Below are 13,108 nucleotides of genomic sequence, written 5' to 3'. Positions count from 1 at the left end.
AAATGCTGGAGAGGATGTGGAGAAAAGGGAACACTCTTGCACTGTTGGTGGGAATGTAAATTGATACAGCCACTATGGAGAACAGTATGGAGGTTCCTTAAAAAACTACAAATAGAACTACCATACGACCCAGCAATCCCACTACTGGGCATATACCCTGAGAAAACCATAATTCAAAAAGAGTCATGTACCAAAAGGTTCATTGCAGCTCTATTTACAATAGCCTGGACATGGAAGCAACCAAAGTGTCCATCATCGGATGAATGGATAAAGAAGATGTGGCACATATATACAATGGAATATTACTCAGCCATAAAAAGAAATGAAATGGAGGTATTTGTAATGAGGTGGATGGAGTCAGAGTCTGTCATACAAAGTGAAGTAAGTCAGAAAGAGAAAAACAAATACAGTATGCTAACACATATATATGGAATCTAAGGAAAAAAAAAAAAAGTCATGAAGAACCTAGTGGCAAGATGGGAATAAAGACAGAGACCTACTAAAGAATGGACTTGAGGATATGGGGAGGGGGAGGGGTGAGATGTGACAGGGTGAGAGAGTGTCATGGACATATATACACTACCAAATGTAAAATAGATAGCTAGTGGGAAGCAGCCGCATAGCACAGGGAGATCAGCTCGGTGCTCTGTGACCACCTATAGGGGTGGGATGGGGAGGGTGGGAGTGAGGGAGATGCAAGAGGGAAGAGATATGGGAACATATGTATATGTATAACTGATTCACTTTGTTATAAAGCAGAAACTAACACACCATTGTGAAGCAATTATACTTCAATAAAGATGTTTAAAAAAAAAAGAAAATGTAATTTTACTACTTTACTCAATTTCATAGAGCAATCAAAAGAAGAATACAACACTATTAGCTTTTTTGCATGGTGTACTCAAGATAATTCAGCAGTCACTATTTTTGACTGAGCATTGGTGTCTTTGGGGAAGCAAAAAACTGGATGGATTTAGAAGTACTTGCCTGTCTCATCCCAGATGTTTGAGGTGCAGTCTCTAGGAGTACTTTCGTGCCCTCTTCTCCACAATGACCAAACTCTTTCTGGCACGTCATGCAGTGTGCCCTGCTTTGGTTATTTATTTCCCTGATCCAGTTGTATGCGTCCTTCTGTCTGTCATTAAAATAACACAGCTGTTCAGTCTCATTCAGTGATGTCTGGGTCGTGCGGGTGTGAGTTCATTGTTCTTATTTTGATGGCATGAACTGTTAGAAAACACGATCACAGTATTCACAGTGTGAAAAGTTAAACAAGCACTATCCCAATACAAAGCACAGCCATTACTTCAAGGGCAAAGTCAAAGTTCCAGTGCATTTGAATTGCACACTGGAATCTCATCGCTCGGGGGATGAAACCACAGAGGATCTAATGAGTGAACCACAAATGGTGGTCACCAACATCAGCGGTCAGGAGAGGTGAATGACAATGACAACATCTATGAAGGCAAATAATCTCTGCCACGTCCACTTGACATTAAACATAGTGCTGCTTCAGTCCCTATTTTGGGGGTCACTGTATGGGTTTTATACTTTCCCCCCAATCTCCTGCACTCGCAATGGAAAACCAGAACTTTCCACATCTGGGAGGGATTTCCCAAATGGTGGGACTTTCAGTAAAAATCCAGGATAGTCCTGGGCAGAGTGAGGCAGTGGTTCTAGAAAGATCTGTCTGTGCTCCATGGGGAAGGAGTGGGTGGGATACAACCATCCCCCATATAGACCTGTTTTTAATCCTCAGCTTTCAGCTTCATTTCTCAGTCTTACCCCTCGAGGTGACTCAGCCCTCAAGATCTCCAGGTAGACTGACAGACAGACAGACAGAAGCATGATCTAGACTAGACGTTCTCAAACATGTTGGTCTCTGGACTCTACAGTCTTAAATATTATTGAGGATGCCAACGAGCTTTTACTTATCTGGATTGTATCTGTCAATGTTTACTGAATCAGAAATTAAAACCGAGAAATTTAAAAAATAATTATGTATTCACTGATTTAAAAATAACAATAATAAAATCATTGCATGTTAACAGAAAAAAGCATATTTTTTCATGAACAATAACTACATTTTCCAAATCAAAACAGTTTAGTGAGAAGGGTGGCTTTGTTTCATTTTTCTGCAAATCTCTTTAATGTCTGGGTTAATAAAAGGCCCCTGGGTTTTCATTTCTACTTCTGCATTCAATCTTGGTTGAAGTAGTAGAGAAAATGTGACGTCACACAGATATGTAGCTGGAAAAGGGAGGAGTATTTTAGTAGCCTTTCTAGATAATTCTGTATACATATTCTATTCTACACCAAAACTTAAAGGTCAAAATTAATACAATTAGTAACTTTACTGTTTCAACCTGTAACAATTGTTGTAACATCCTTAGGTGAAATTGACTTTTTTCCTGCAGGTGCATGGGAGTGAATAATACAATGACTTCTGGGACAGTATGGTACCTCTGCCTGGATTCATGATGAGACCTCTGCAGTTTTACCCACCATTGCTTTTGGACCATCAATGCAAATGTCAACAAATGAAAATGGCCAATAGGATCTTAGTATTATCATGAAAATATAATAATGACATTACCGACAGCCCACACTTTGAGAACTGCTCATCCAGGCCATCTCTTTCTTGGCTTACTTTATCCATCCACTAACTCCCATTCACTTTCTTTCAGAGGTATTTTGAATTCTCTTTTTGATCTAGGTTATTCCATTTTATGTTTTCAACCCTTATTACGTGGAATCCCGCTGTATTTAGAGAAAGCAAGTATGTCTGGCGTACAGAAACATAGGGCTCACATAAGTCCTTTTTACTGTTTGCCCAAGAATCATGAAATTCATAGGTAAAAACTTCAACAAAGGTGAGAGATGTTGTTTTGCAAACATGCTCATTTCTTAAACAGAATCTTTTAGAAAGTTCAACATGAGGAAGCTCTCTGTTCTCATTTAGGTAGACTTCAGCCTCAGCCAGAATTGGTTCTCATTTGTAAGCCTAGGTGGGCCTGCTTAGAAACCCCCTGTGATTGGTCAGAACATGAACCTGTGGTGAAGAGTTTATCTTCCTTTGATCCTGTACAATAAAAGGTTGACTCAGCAGGTCCAGATTGTCCAAACCCTACACATTCCAGAGAAGTTCTGCCCCTTGACAACTGCTGGGAGATATACTCTAAACACTTGAAATATCCTGCCTGATCTCAGGTATCTCTGTTTACCTGGGGCCCTGATCCATGGCCAGATTCTTTATGCTAACAATGTGATTTATGGTGGGGACCTTATCAGTCTGACTTCTGGAGTGACCAGAGATTAAGAAACCAAATTCAACTCTGTGGACACTCCATGCCTACATGACTGACCCCCAATAAAAATGCTGGACACCAAGGCTCAGGTGAGCTTCCCAGATGGCAATGCTCCATGGTGTTGTCACACATTGTTTGCTGGGAGAATTCCACACTGTGTAAATGCATGGGGAGAGGACAACTACAAGGTCATGTGTGGTCTCTTTTCTGGGCTCTGCCTTATGTGTCTTTTACCTGTCTGATTGTAACCTGTATCCTTTTGCTATCATAAACCACAACTGTGAATATCATTGCTTTTCTGAGTTCTGTGAGTCCTTCTAGAGAATCATGGAACCTAAGAGTGGTCCTGGGTCCTGGGGATCCCTGAGAACAGATCCCTCCTGCCCATTCTGCTGTACCCCAAATTATCTAAAAGACAGAAGCTAGGCACAGATGCTGTCTGCCTGCAAGGAGTTCATGGTTTAGTAAGAGAGGAGGTTAATATGCCCAAAGTAAAGTACAAGGTACACAGCAAGGAACACTGTCAGATAGATCCACAGGGTCTCATGGCTTAGAAAGGAAAAGGAATCCATCAGGCTGGGGGTATTTTGACACAAAGGTAGTGAGGCTAGAAATACATGAAAACTCACAGAACAAAAACATTCAAATTGCCTTTGGAAATAGAATCAGTTGTTAGCCAAATGCTGAATCAGAAAATCCAATGTCTGTAATTCTTCCTCCCTGAACTTTTCTTCCTCTTTGTTTTGTTCTTGCTTGAATTCTTTGCCATCTGGCTGGCTCTATCCAAAAAGATATCTAATCTTTCTTGCACTTTGACAGAAACTCATTCACATCAGGAAATTCTGCCTCCCAGGTATTTGCTCATAAGAGTCTTTTATCTGTAACTGGGGTCTGGGACTGCTCTGTCTCTGGTTAGAGTAACATCTGGCAACAGCAAGATAATATTTTTAGACAGGTGGAGAGAGAATTCTCCTGGCTACGGAGTTAACTGTTGCCAAGGCTGCCTGGGAATGTATATCTGCTTTAGTTCGTTTGGGGCCAGAGATGGGTTAGAAGGAAGAGTAGGGTATCAAGACATCTCTTTTCTTCTTCCTCTCCCCCGCCCCCAGTTCTAAACATCTCATCTTATTTCTCAAATCCAAGATTCTCCCCCAAAGGTTTCTCCCTGTAACATTTCCCCTCCCCTTCATTTCCTCTCCCTGTAGGTGAGCATGACCTTGGGAGCAGGTACCCACAGCCAGAGACCTGGAGTTTCTGACATCTGGGCTCTCTCCTAGGGCATCTAACCTGGGGGAAGTGAGCTGGTGGCAGCTGCTTGATGACAGTGTGTGTGTGTGTGTGTGTGTGTGTGTGTGTATTGTGGGGTTTAATTTTCTGTGTTAAGTAGACGCTCAAATAGAACACTTCTAATTTTCCAGTTCTACTTCAAGATGCTATGGATATTTGATTAAATGAGAGATGGGAAATACAGAGAAACGAGTCATCATTGATGTCAGTTTTAAGTAATGCAGAACAGCAAGCAAACAAAACTCTGAAACTTGGTGTTCTGGGTAAGACCATTACCAATAGAAGTCATCTATGAACATGACTGACTATTGCAGCTCATTCACCCTGCAATATAATAACACTTATGGCAACATGCCATTTTCTTGGTTATGTTTTACTTGATCAATAAAATCTACATGATGCTCACTTTTCATTCATTTTCCCTTTGGATACAGTGGTTGTCTGCTCACACCTTCAAGTGAAAAGGAACATAGCCTGGGAAGACTCCGTTGATGGATGTGCCATTTTGGTGCTTTTGTGGTTTTCGCATTCTAGATGGTTTGCAAATTGCACGCCATCATCCATTCAGTGGATGCCTGCTCTGTGCCTGCCTGCTCAGTGCTGTTCCCCTCTGCAGGGAAGTCAGGGCAGGTGAGGACAGATGGGGAGGAGGTGTTTACAGCTCTTGCCAGAGGGAAGTCCTCTTGGATGGTGAGGAAGTGGCCGCCGGGATTGTCCCCCAGGGCAGCCACCCAGCATGGGCATGGCTGTTAAAGCCAGCGCAGGCTCCCAGCAGCTGGCAGGGACGGCTGAGGACCCTCCTGCCCTTGCCTTTGTGGGGTCCCAGTCTAATCCCCACTCCACCTTACTCTATCCTCATTTCACCCCACTCTTGGTTTCTGTATTTGGGAAAAAAAACACTTTTCCATGAGCTCATTCTTTAGACATGCGCCTTCCTCATCACTTCAGGGGAGCTCCTGTACACAGCCCTACTTCTTTTTTTTAGGAGTATTTTATTTATTTATTTTTAAAATTTTTATTGGTGTATCGTTGAGTTACAATGTTGTGTTACTTTCTGCTGTACAGCAAAGTGAATCATTTGTACATATACAAATATCCACTCTTTTAAGGTTCTTTTCCCATTTAGGTCATTACAGAGTATTGAGTAGAGTTCCCTGTGCTATACAGTAGGTCCTTATTAGTTATCTATTTTACATATAGTAGTGTGTATTTGTCAATCCCTTCTTTAGGACCAAATTCCATGCTGGTCCCCCTAGGGGAGGCCCTGGAGGCTAGTGATTTGCAGGGAACATTGTTGACTTGGTTTTTAAGTTCTGAGTTTAACCCCATTTTGACCTTGTCTTTAAAAGAATATTCCCTTGGAATGACTGTCACAGTAAATGTCCTGATTCTGTACTTCATTCCCAAATGAAATTGGGTCAAGTGTCGTACTGAAGATCTCCTTTTATATGAGCAGGAAGGAGTAGCTCATCAGATGGGAATATGCTCTATGGAGGCACTGACCTCTGAGAAGGATCTCTTTATGCTAGGCTGCAGAATCATGATGGAAATGATGAATTGGGTCTACATGGGCCTGGTTAAACATGGCTGGGAAACATCTTTTTCTTGAGATGAACAACACACTTTCATAGTAGAGTGGAAGAAAGATTTGGAGAAATAAGACTGTATTTCAAATAGCAATAGTGGCCCTTCCTGCCTGGGTGAACCTGGACAATTTACAGAATATCACTCCACCTCAATTTTTTTCTCCTTAACATGGTGTATTAGTTTCTGCGGGCTGCTGTAGCAAAGTACCCAAAAGTAGGTGGTTTAAGACAACAGAATTTATTGCCTCACAGTTCTGGAGGCTGGAAGTCTGAAATCAAGGTGTGTCAGGGCGATGCTCCCTCCGAAGGCTCTCGGGAAAATCCTTCCTCGCCTCTCCCAGCTTCTGGAGGTTGCTAGCTGTCCTTGGGGTTCCTTGTCTTGTAGCTGCTTCACTCCACTCACATGGCCTGTGGGTCTTCACATCATCTTCCCTCTGTGTGTATCAGTTTCTGTGACCAAATTTCTTTTTACAAGGACACCAATCATATTGGATTAAGGCCCATCTTAATGACCTCATTTTAACTTGATGACCTCTGCAAAGACCCTGTTTCCAAATCAGCTCACATTCTGAGGTCCTGGGGGTTAGAACATCAACATCTCTTTTTGAGGGGTCACGATTCAGCCCATAATATATGGGAATAATATTTACCCTATAGGCAACCATCTAGCACGGATGTGAACCCCATAAAGGAGAGATGTTATATGATGATGATCACAGGAAGGGTGATTTGAAGTGATTAAATCTTCAAAGTCATTCACTTCTTCACTCATTATTTCCACAGACACTTACTGAAAGCTGTGTGCCAGGCGCCAGGGACCAACCTTTTTTTTTTGGTTCCCACCTGGCTCCTGCCTTGGTCCCAGTTTCCCCCAGTCCCTGGCATTGGCTCCCTCTCCGCTGTGTAATCTCCTTCCTGCCTGGGTGGCCCAAGGGCTGGACCAGGCCTCCAGTTACAGACCCTCGGCTCTGCCACCAGCACCAAGGCTGCCTTGCTTCCCCAGCCCTGTTCTTCCTGCTCTGTCTTCCTAACCTCCCAGGCTCGAAGCCCTGACTTCATTCTCCCCACCAGGGCCTTGCTTCTGCATGTTATCCCTACCAAGGGGGTGATTTGACAGGAACTGATGAAGCCCTTAGCTGGAAACAGCCCTGGGGACTTTCTCTAGTCTGGGAGAATTTGCATCCTCTCCCTTCTCCATCCACGTTTTGTCCTCCTCTCCTTCTCTTCTGGCTCCCAGCCTAAGCTTTCCACATGCCCTGCAGAGCACCTGGCCATACTCAACCCCTGTGCAGATCTCAGGTGTTTAAGGATTGCAAGAAGGAGGCTGCAGACACACACACACACACACACACACACACACACACACACACACACACACACTATACGTTCCCAACCTAATTAGGAATCTTCCTCTTAAAGCAAGTAAGGCAGTTTATGTAGGAGCAGAGGCAACACACCTTGGGGTGGTTTTTCCTTGGAGCTGGGGTTTTAACAGGACATGCAGCTGCTGGTGACACTTTCCCCTCCAGAATTAAGAAAGCAGGTGGGGGCTTCCCTGGTGGCGCAGTGGTTGAGAATCTGCCTGCTAATGCAGTGGACACGGGTTCGAGCCCTGGTCTGGGAGGATCCCACATGCCGTGGAGCAACTGGGCCCGTGAACCACAACTGCTGAGCCTGCGCGTCTGGAGCCTGTGCTCCGCAACAAGAGAGGCCGCGATAGTGAGAGGCCCACGCACCACGATGAAGAGTGGCCCCCACTTGCCACAGCTAGAGAAAGCCCTCGCACAGAAACGAAGACCCAACATAGCAATCAATCAATCAATAAATCTTTTTTTTTTTTTTTAAAAAAAAAGCAGGTGGATTCTTCTTCAGCCGCTGCCCTTTTATATACAGGGCTTACATTACCTTCCCAGAGGAACTTATATTAACAATGCACACACTGGCTACATATCAGAATCACCTGGGGGTGGGAGGTAAATACCCCAATTACCCAGGTTTCTGGGTATATAGAGTCAACAGGTCTTTGACAAAAGAGCAAATGTAATTCAGCTGAGGAAGGATAGTCTTCAATAAATGGTGTTGGGACACCTGGATATACACATGCAAAAAAAAAAAATTAAGGAAAAGAATCTACACACAGACCTTGTATCCTTCACAAAAATTAACTGAAAATGGATCATCGTCCCAAATGTAAAATGCAACACTATAAAAGTCCTAGAAGGCAACACAGGAGAAAACTCTAGGTGATCTTAGGTTCAGTGATGACTTTTAGATACAATACCAAAAGCAAAATCCATGAAAGGAAAAAATGATAAGTTGGACTTCATTAAAATGAAAAACTTCTGTTCTGCAAAAGATACTGTTCAGAGAATGAAACAACAAACCACAGACTGGGAGAAAATGCTTGCAAAACACGTATCTGATAATGGGCTAGTATCCAAAATACACAAAGAACTTTCAAAACTCAGCAATAAGAAACAAGCAACCCAATTTAAAAATGGGCAAATGACCTGAACACACACTTCACCAAAGAAGACTTACGTACTTATGGGAAATAAGAACATGAAAAGATGCTCAACATCCTATGTCACGAGGAAACTGCAAATTAAAACAACAATGAGATGCATATATACCTACTGGAATGGCCAAAATCCAAAACCCTGACAACATCAAATGCTGGCAAGGATGTGGAGCAACAGGAACTCTCATTCATTGCTGGTGGGAATGCAACATGGTGCAGCCACTTTGGAAAACAGTTTGGCAGTTTCGTACAAAATGAGACATACTCTTAGCACACAATCCAGCAGTCATACTCCTTGCAATTCACCCAAATGCATTCAAAACTTATGTCCACACAAAAACCTGTACACAGATGTTTATAACAGCTTTCTTCATAGTTGCCAAAACTTGGAAGCAACCAAGATGTCCTTCAATAGGTGAATGGGTAAACAAACTGCTCTACAGCCATACAACAGGATATTATTCAACTAGACAAAGAAATGAGCTATCAAGCCATGAAAAGGTGTGGAAGAATCTTAAACGCATATTGCTAAGTGTAAGAAGACAATCTGAAAAGGCTACAGACTGTATGATTCCAAGGATATGACTTTCTGGAAAAGACAAAATTATGAAGACAATAAAAAGATCTATGGTTGCCAGGGGTGAGGGGGCAGGGAATGATGAATAGGTGAAGCACAGGGGATGTTTACAGCAGTGGAACTATTCTGTGTGACACTGGAATGGTGGCTACATGTCATTAATACACTTGTTAAAATCCATGAAATGTACAACACCAGGAGTGAACCCTAATGTAAACTATGGACTTTAGCTAATAGTAACATGTCAATATTGGCACATCAATTGTAACACATGTACCACACTAGTGCAAGATGTTACCAAGAGCGGAAACTTTTTAAAAAGCAAGGAGGGTCAAGGCATATAGATAACACAGCAAAAGCAAGGTGGGGAACAGTGCATGCTACACTTTCATTTTATGTGTAAATATATATGATTTCTTGTCTGTTTTAAAATGATCTCTGGAAGTTGCCTCTGAGAGAAGTGAGTGGCTGAGGACAGGGCTTGGATGGAGACTTACTGTACTGTCCTTGTGTACATTTTAAAATCTGTGCCTTACACATGTAATCTCTCTTCAAAAATAAATAAGATTAACAAAAAAATGAAGACAGAAGAAAACAACAGAGATACCCAGACTGTATCCCAGATTAGTGTAATCGGTATCTCTGGGAGTGAAGTCAACGCATGAATAGTTTCTAAAGCCCCTCCAGGTATTCAGGAGAGAACCATGGCTTTAGAGGACCGTTTGCAAACATGGGGCTCCCCCGGTTCTTGCACCAAACTCATCAGCAGGGCCAAACTCTCATGGGTGTGGACAGATAAAGCAGGGTCAGTGCCCAGGTTTCTCTCAACCTTAGCTCACCCCCAGCGTCTAGTTGTCTGGAAGCCCATTTCCCCAGGGATACCAGCCAGCGCCCTCTCCCTGGTTTAATTCAAGTTTACCAGATGAATTTCAAAAGCAATGCACATGCTTTCCTTGCAGCTAGCTATGTTAATTACAGAGAATTGTGAGTCTCTGGGGAGGCAATTGCTCAGAGTTCCGCTCTTGAGTCTGTCAATTTCATCTTTCATTTCCTTTGCTCTCTCCCAAGGGGCTGGGAGCTGTGACCTCCAGGCACTGGCAATGGAAGCAGCACAGCATGGCTGGTAGGAGCATCGCTCAGACTGCCTCAGATTTGCATCCCAGCCTCCGCTCGCCAGCTTGTCTTTAAGGAGCCCAGCTTGCTCACTGGGGTTAAGCTGGCAGCACCACCATGCTAAATTCAGCAAGAGTTCTAGGGCAGTATGGGCAATAACTGCATTTCCCATAATCTGAGATATTGTATGTGAAAGCTCACTAACAATTGTGTTTTTTAATTAAAAAATAAAAGTAAACTCTTGCCCCGCGGACCAGGCTCCAGGCCAGGCAGTGAGGGTACAAAGAGAAGAAAAACTCCATCCCTCCCCTTCCCTCCCTCTACCTCCTTTCAGTCTATTCCCACGGTGAAAAGCCAACATGGAACCAAAGTTGACGAAGAGCTGAAGAACTAATTCGGCAGGTTTCAAAGAAAAATTGGGGGAATTATGATGTCTCTTTGCTCCTTTTCTGTTCCCACCCTCAGCTTGTTTACCTTCTGCCCACCCTTCCCTTCCTTCCTCCCCCTGTTTATACAAGTGCTTCCTTATTGGGCTGACATTCCCCATCTCAAAGATGATGAGAGGAATTGATTGGGAAATCTGTTCTGCATTTTGTGTGCATCCTGTCCAAACTATTGTGTTTGAAAACGCTTGTGCTGTTTAATCTAATTTGCCGTTCCTAGGAGCGAGGAGGTTTACTAAAGTCAGGAGGCAAAAACCACATGCAAATCTATTCAGACTGTGCACAGTCATTACTGTGACATGCTGTACTCTGGTTATATTTTTGCTCTTATACATCCTTTTGTTTTGTTTTTCCTAGAGTTAGAAATTCTTTTCTTTTACTTTAGTATTGATCAGGATTTGCTCAGAAAAGCAAACCAACGGTTTTGTTTTTTGTTTTTTTCACCATGGCAGTGAAGGCCCAGAATACTAACCACTAGGCCACCAGGGGACTCCCTGAACTGTAACAGTTGTTTTGTTGTTGTTGTTCTACTTTTACTCCTGGATCTCTTTCTCCAGAAGCTTTCTGTTTTTCTGCTCCCTTCTTTGTGCATGGCACTTGACTGTTGTCTTGGGGCTTTTTTTCAGTTTTTCTGATGTCTCACTGGTTTCCTGGATCTGGTCTTCTTTCTTGGTTTACTCCCTGCCTCCCTCTTCCCCTGAGTTTGTTTTATGTATATATGTATGTGTGTGTGTGTGTGTGTGTGTGTGTGTGCACATATGCTTTATTCCTGAAACTCCTCTTCTGGTACCTCCTAGGAAATAATGCATGGGAGACGGAACACTTACTCTCATGCCTGAAAATGTCTCAAACTTGGTTGATGGTTACGTGTTTAATTTTGATTGACAATTGAAAATCATATTTTCCCCCAGAACTTCCAAGGCCTTCGAACATCTGGTATTGTTCTTGAGAAATCCAATGACATTCGGATCCTCATTTCATCATATATAACCTTCCTTTCTCCCTCCCTCTCCCTCCTCCTCTGCTTCCTCCTCATTCTTTTCCTTTCTCTCTATCTCTCCCTTTCTTTCAACTATCATTTTTATCCTGATTGTGAAATTTCATAATTAGGGTTTCCTGCTCTGGGCCTTTTTTTGTACATTGCATTGGTTATTAAATGGGCCCTGTTAATCTGTCCAGATTGAAATTTTCCTATAGTATTTACTTTATGTCTTTATGTTATTACCTTCCCATCCATTTCCTCCCTGTTTTCGTTTTATGGAACTTCTTCTACTAGTTAAGCATTGGACGCCCTGAACTGCTCATTGAATTCTCCTATCAGCTTATCTATAGTTCATTTGTTTGTTTCTTCACTTCCTGTTGCTTTTTAAAAGTACTTTCTGGGCTATTTACTTGATTTAATTGAAACTTCCACTAATTTTTTAACATTTTAACATTCATTATTTTAATTTTGTTTCTTTTTAATTTTTTATTTTTTTTATTTTTGACTTATGGCTGTGTTGGGTCTTCGTTTCTGTGCGAGGGCTTTCTCTAGTTGTGGCAAGTGGGGGCCACTCCTCATCGCGGTGCGCGGGCCTCTCATCATCGCGGCCTCTCTCGTTGCGGAGCACAGGCTCCAGACGCGCAGGCTCAGTAATTGTGGCTCACGGGCCTAGTTGCTCTGCGGCATGTGGGATCTTCCCAGACCAGGGCTTGAACCCGTGTCCCCTGCATTGGCAGGCAGATTCTCAACCACTGCGCCACCAGGGAAGCCCTTTAATTTTGTTTCTTAAAGAGCTTTCTTATTCTCTAATTGCCCCATCTTGGTATTAGAGCATTCTGTTCTTGTTTCATGAGAATAGTATCGTTCTATGTCTCTAAAGATACTGATGGTCTTTGGAAATTTTCTTCTGTTCTCCATATTTTCTCTATTTCCTGATTTTTAAAAAATCTTTTTTTGTTTTCTTTTGATCTTTATGTTGAATGCTTTCTTTAAAAACCTATTGATACTTTGCTGTCTGTCAATGTTTCAGAATAGAGGACTTGAGCTGATGTGAAGCTCTCTGACTGTGATGGGGCAATGCCTCCCAGGCTGTGCTATTACAGGATGGGGGTGGTCATGGGCTTTTTCATGGGGAGACTCTCCATTTACTCTGGGCTATCTGCTTGTTAACAGAGAATTCTGTTTCTTGAGAGAATATTGTCTGACCTCCTGCCTTGGGATATGTATCTATCTGGTTGCTGGCATTTGGAGTCTGCGACTGGAAGAGGGTGACGGGGAGTGAGGAGGGGTG

Source organism: Balaenoptera ricei, chromosome 21, assembly GCF_028023285.1.
Source record: "Balaenoptera ricei isolate mBalRic1 chromosome 21, mBalRic1.hap2, whole genome shotgun sequence".
Taxonomy (NCBI): domain Eukaryota; kingdom Metazoa; phylum Chordata; class Mammalia; order Artiodactyla; family Balaenopteridae; genus Balaenoptera; species Balaenoptera ricei.
The sequence above is the reverse complement of the archived record's forward strand: the minus strand, read 5'-3'. Positions refer to the sequence as shown.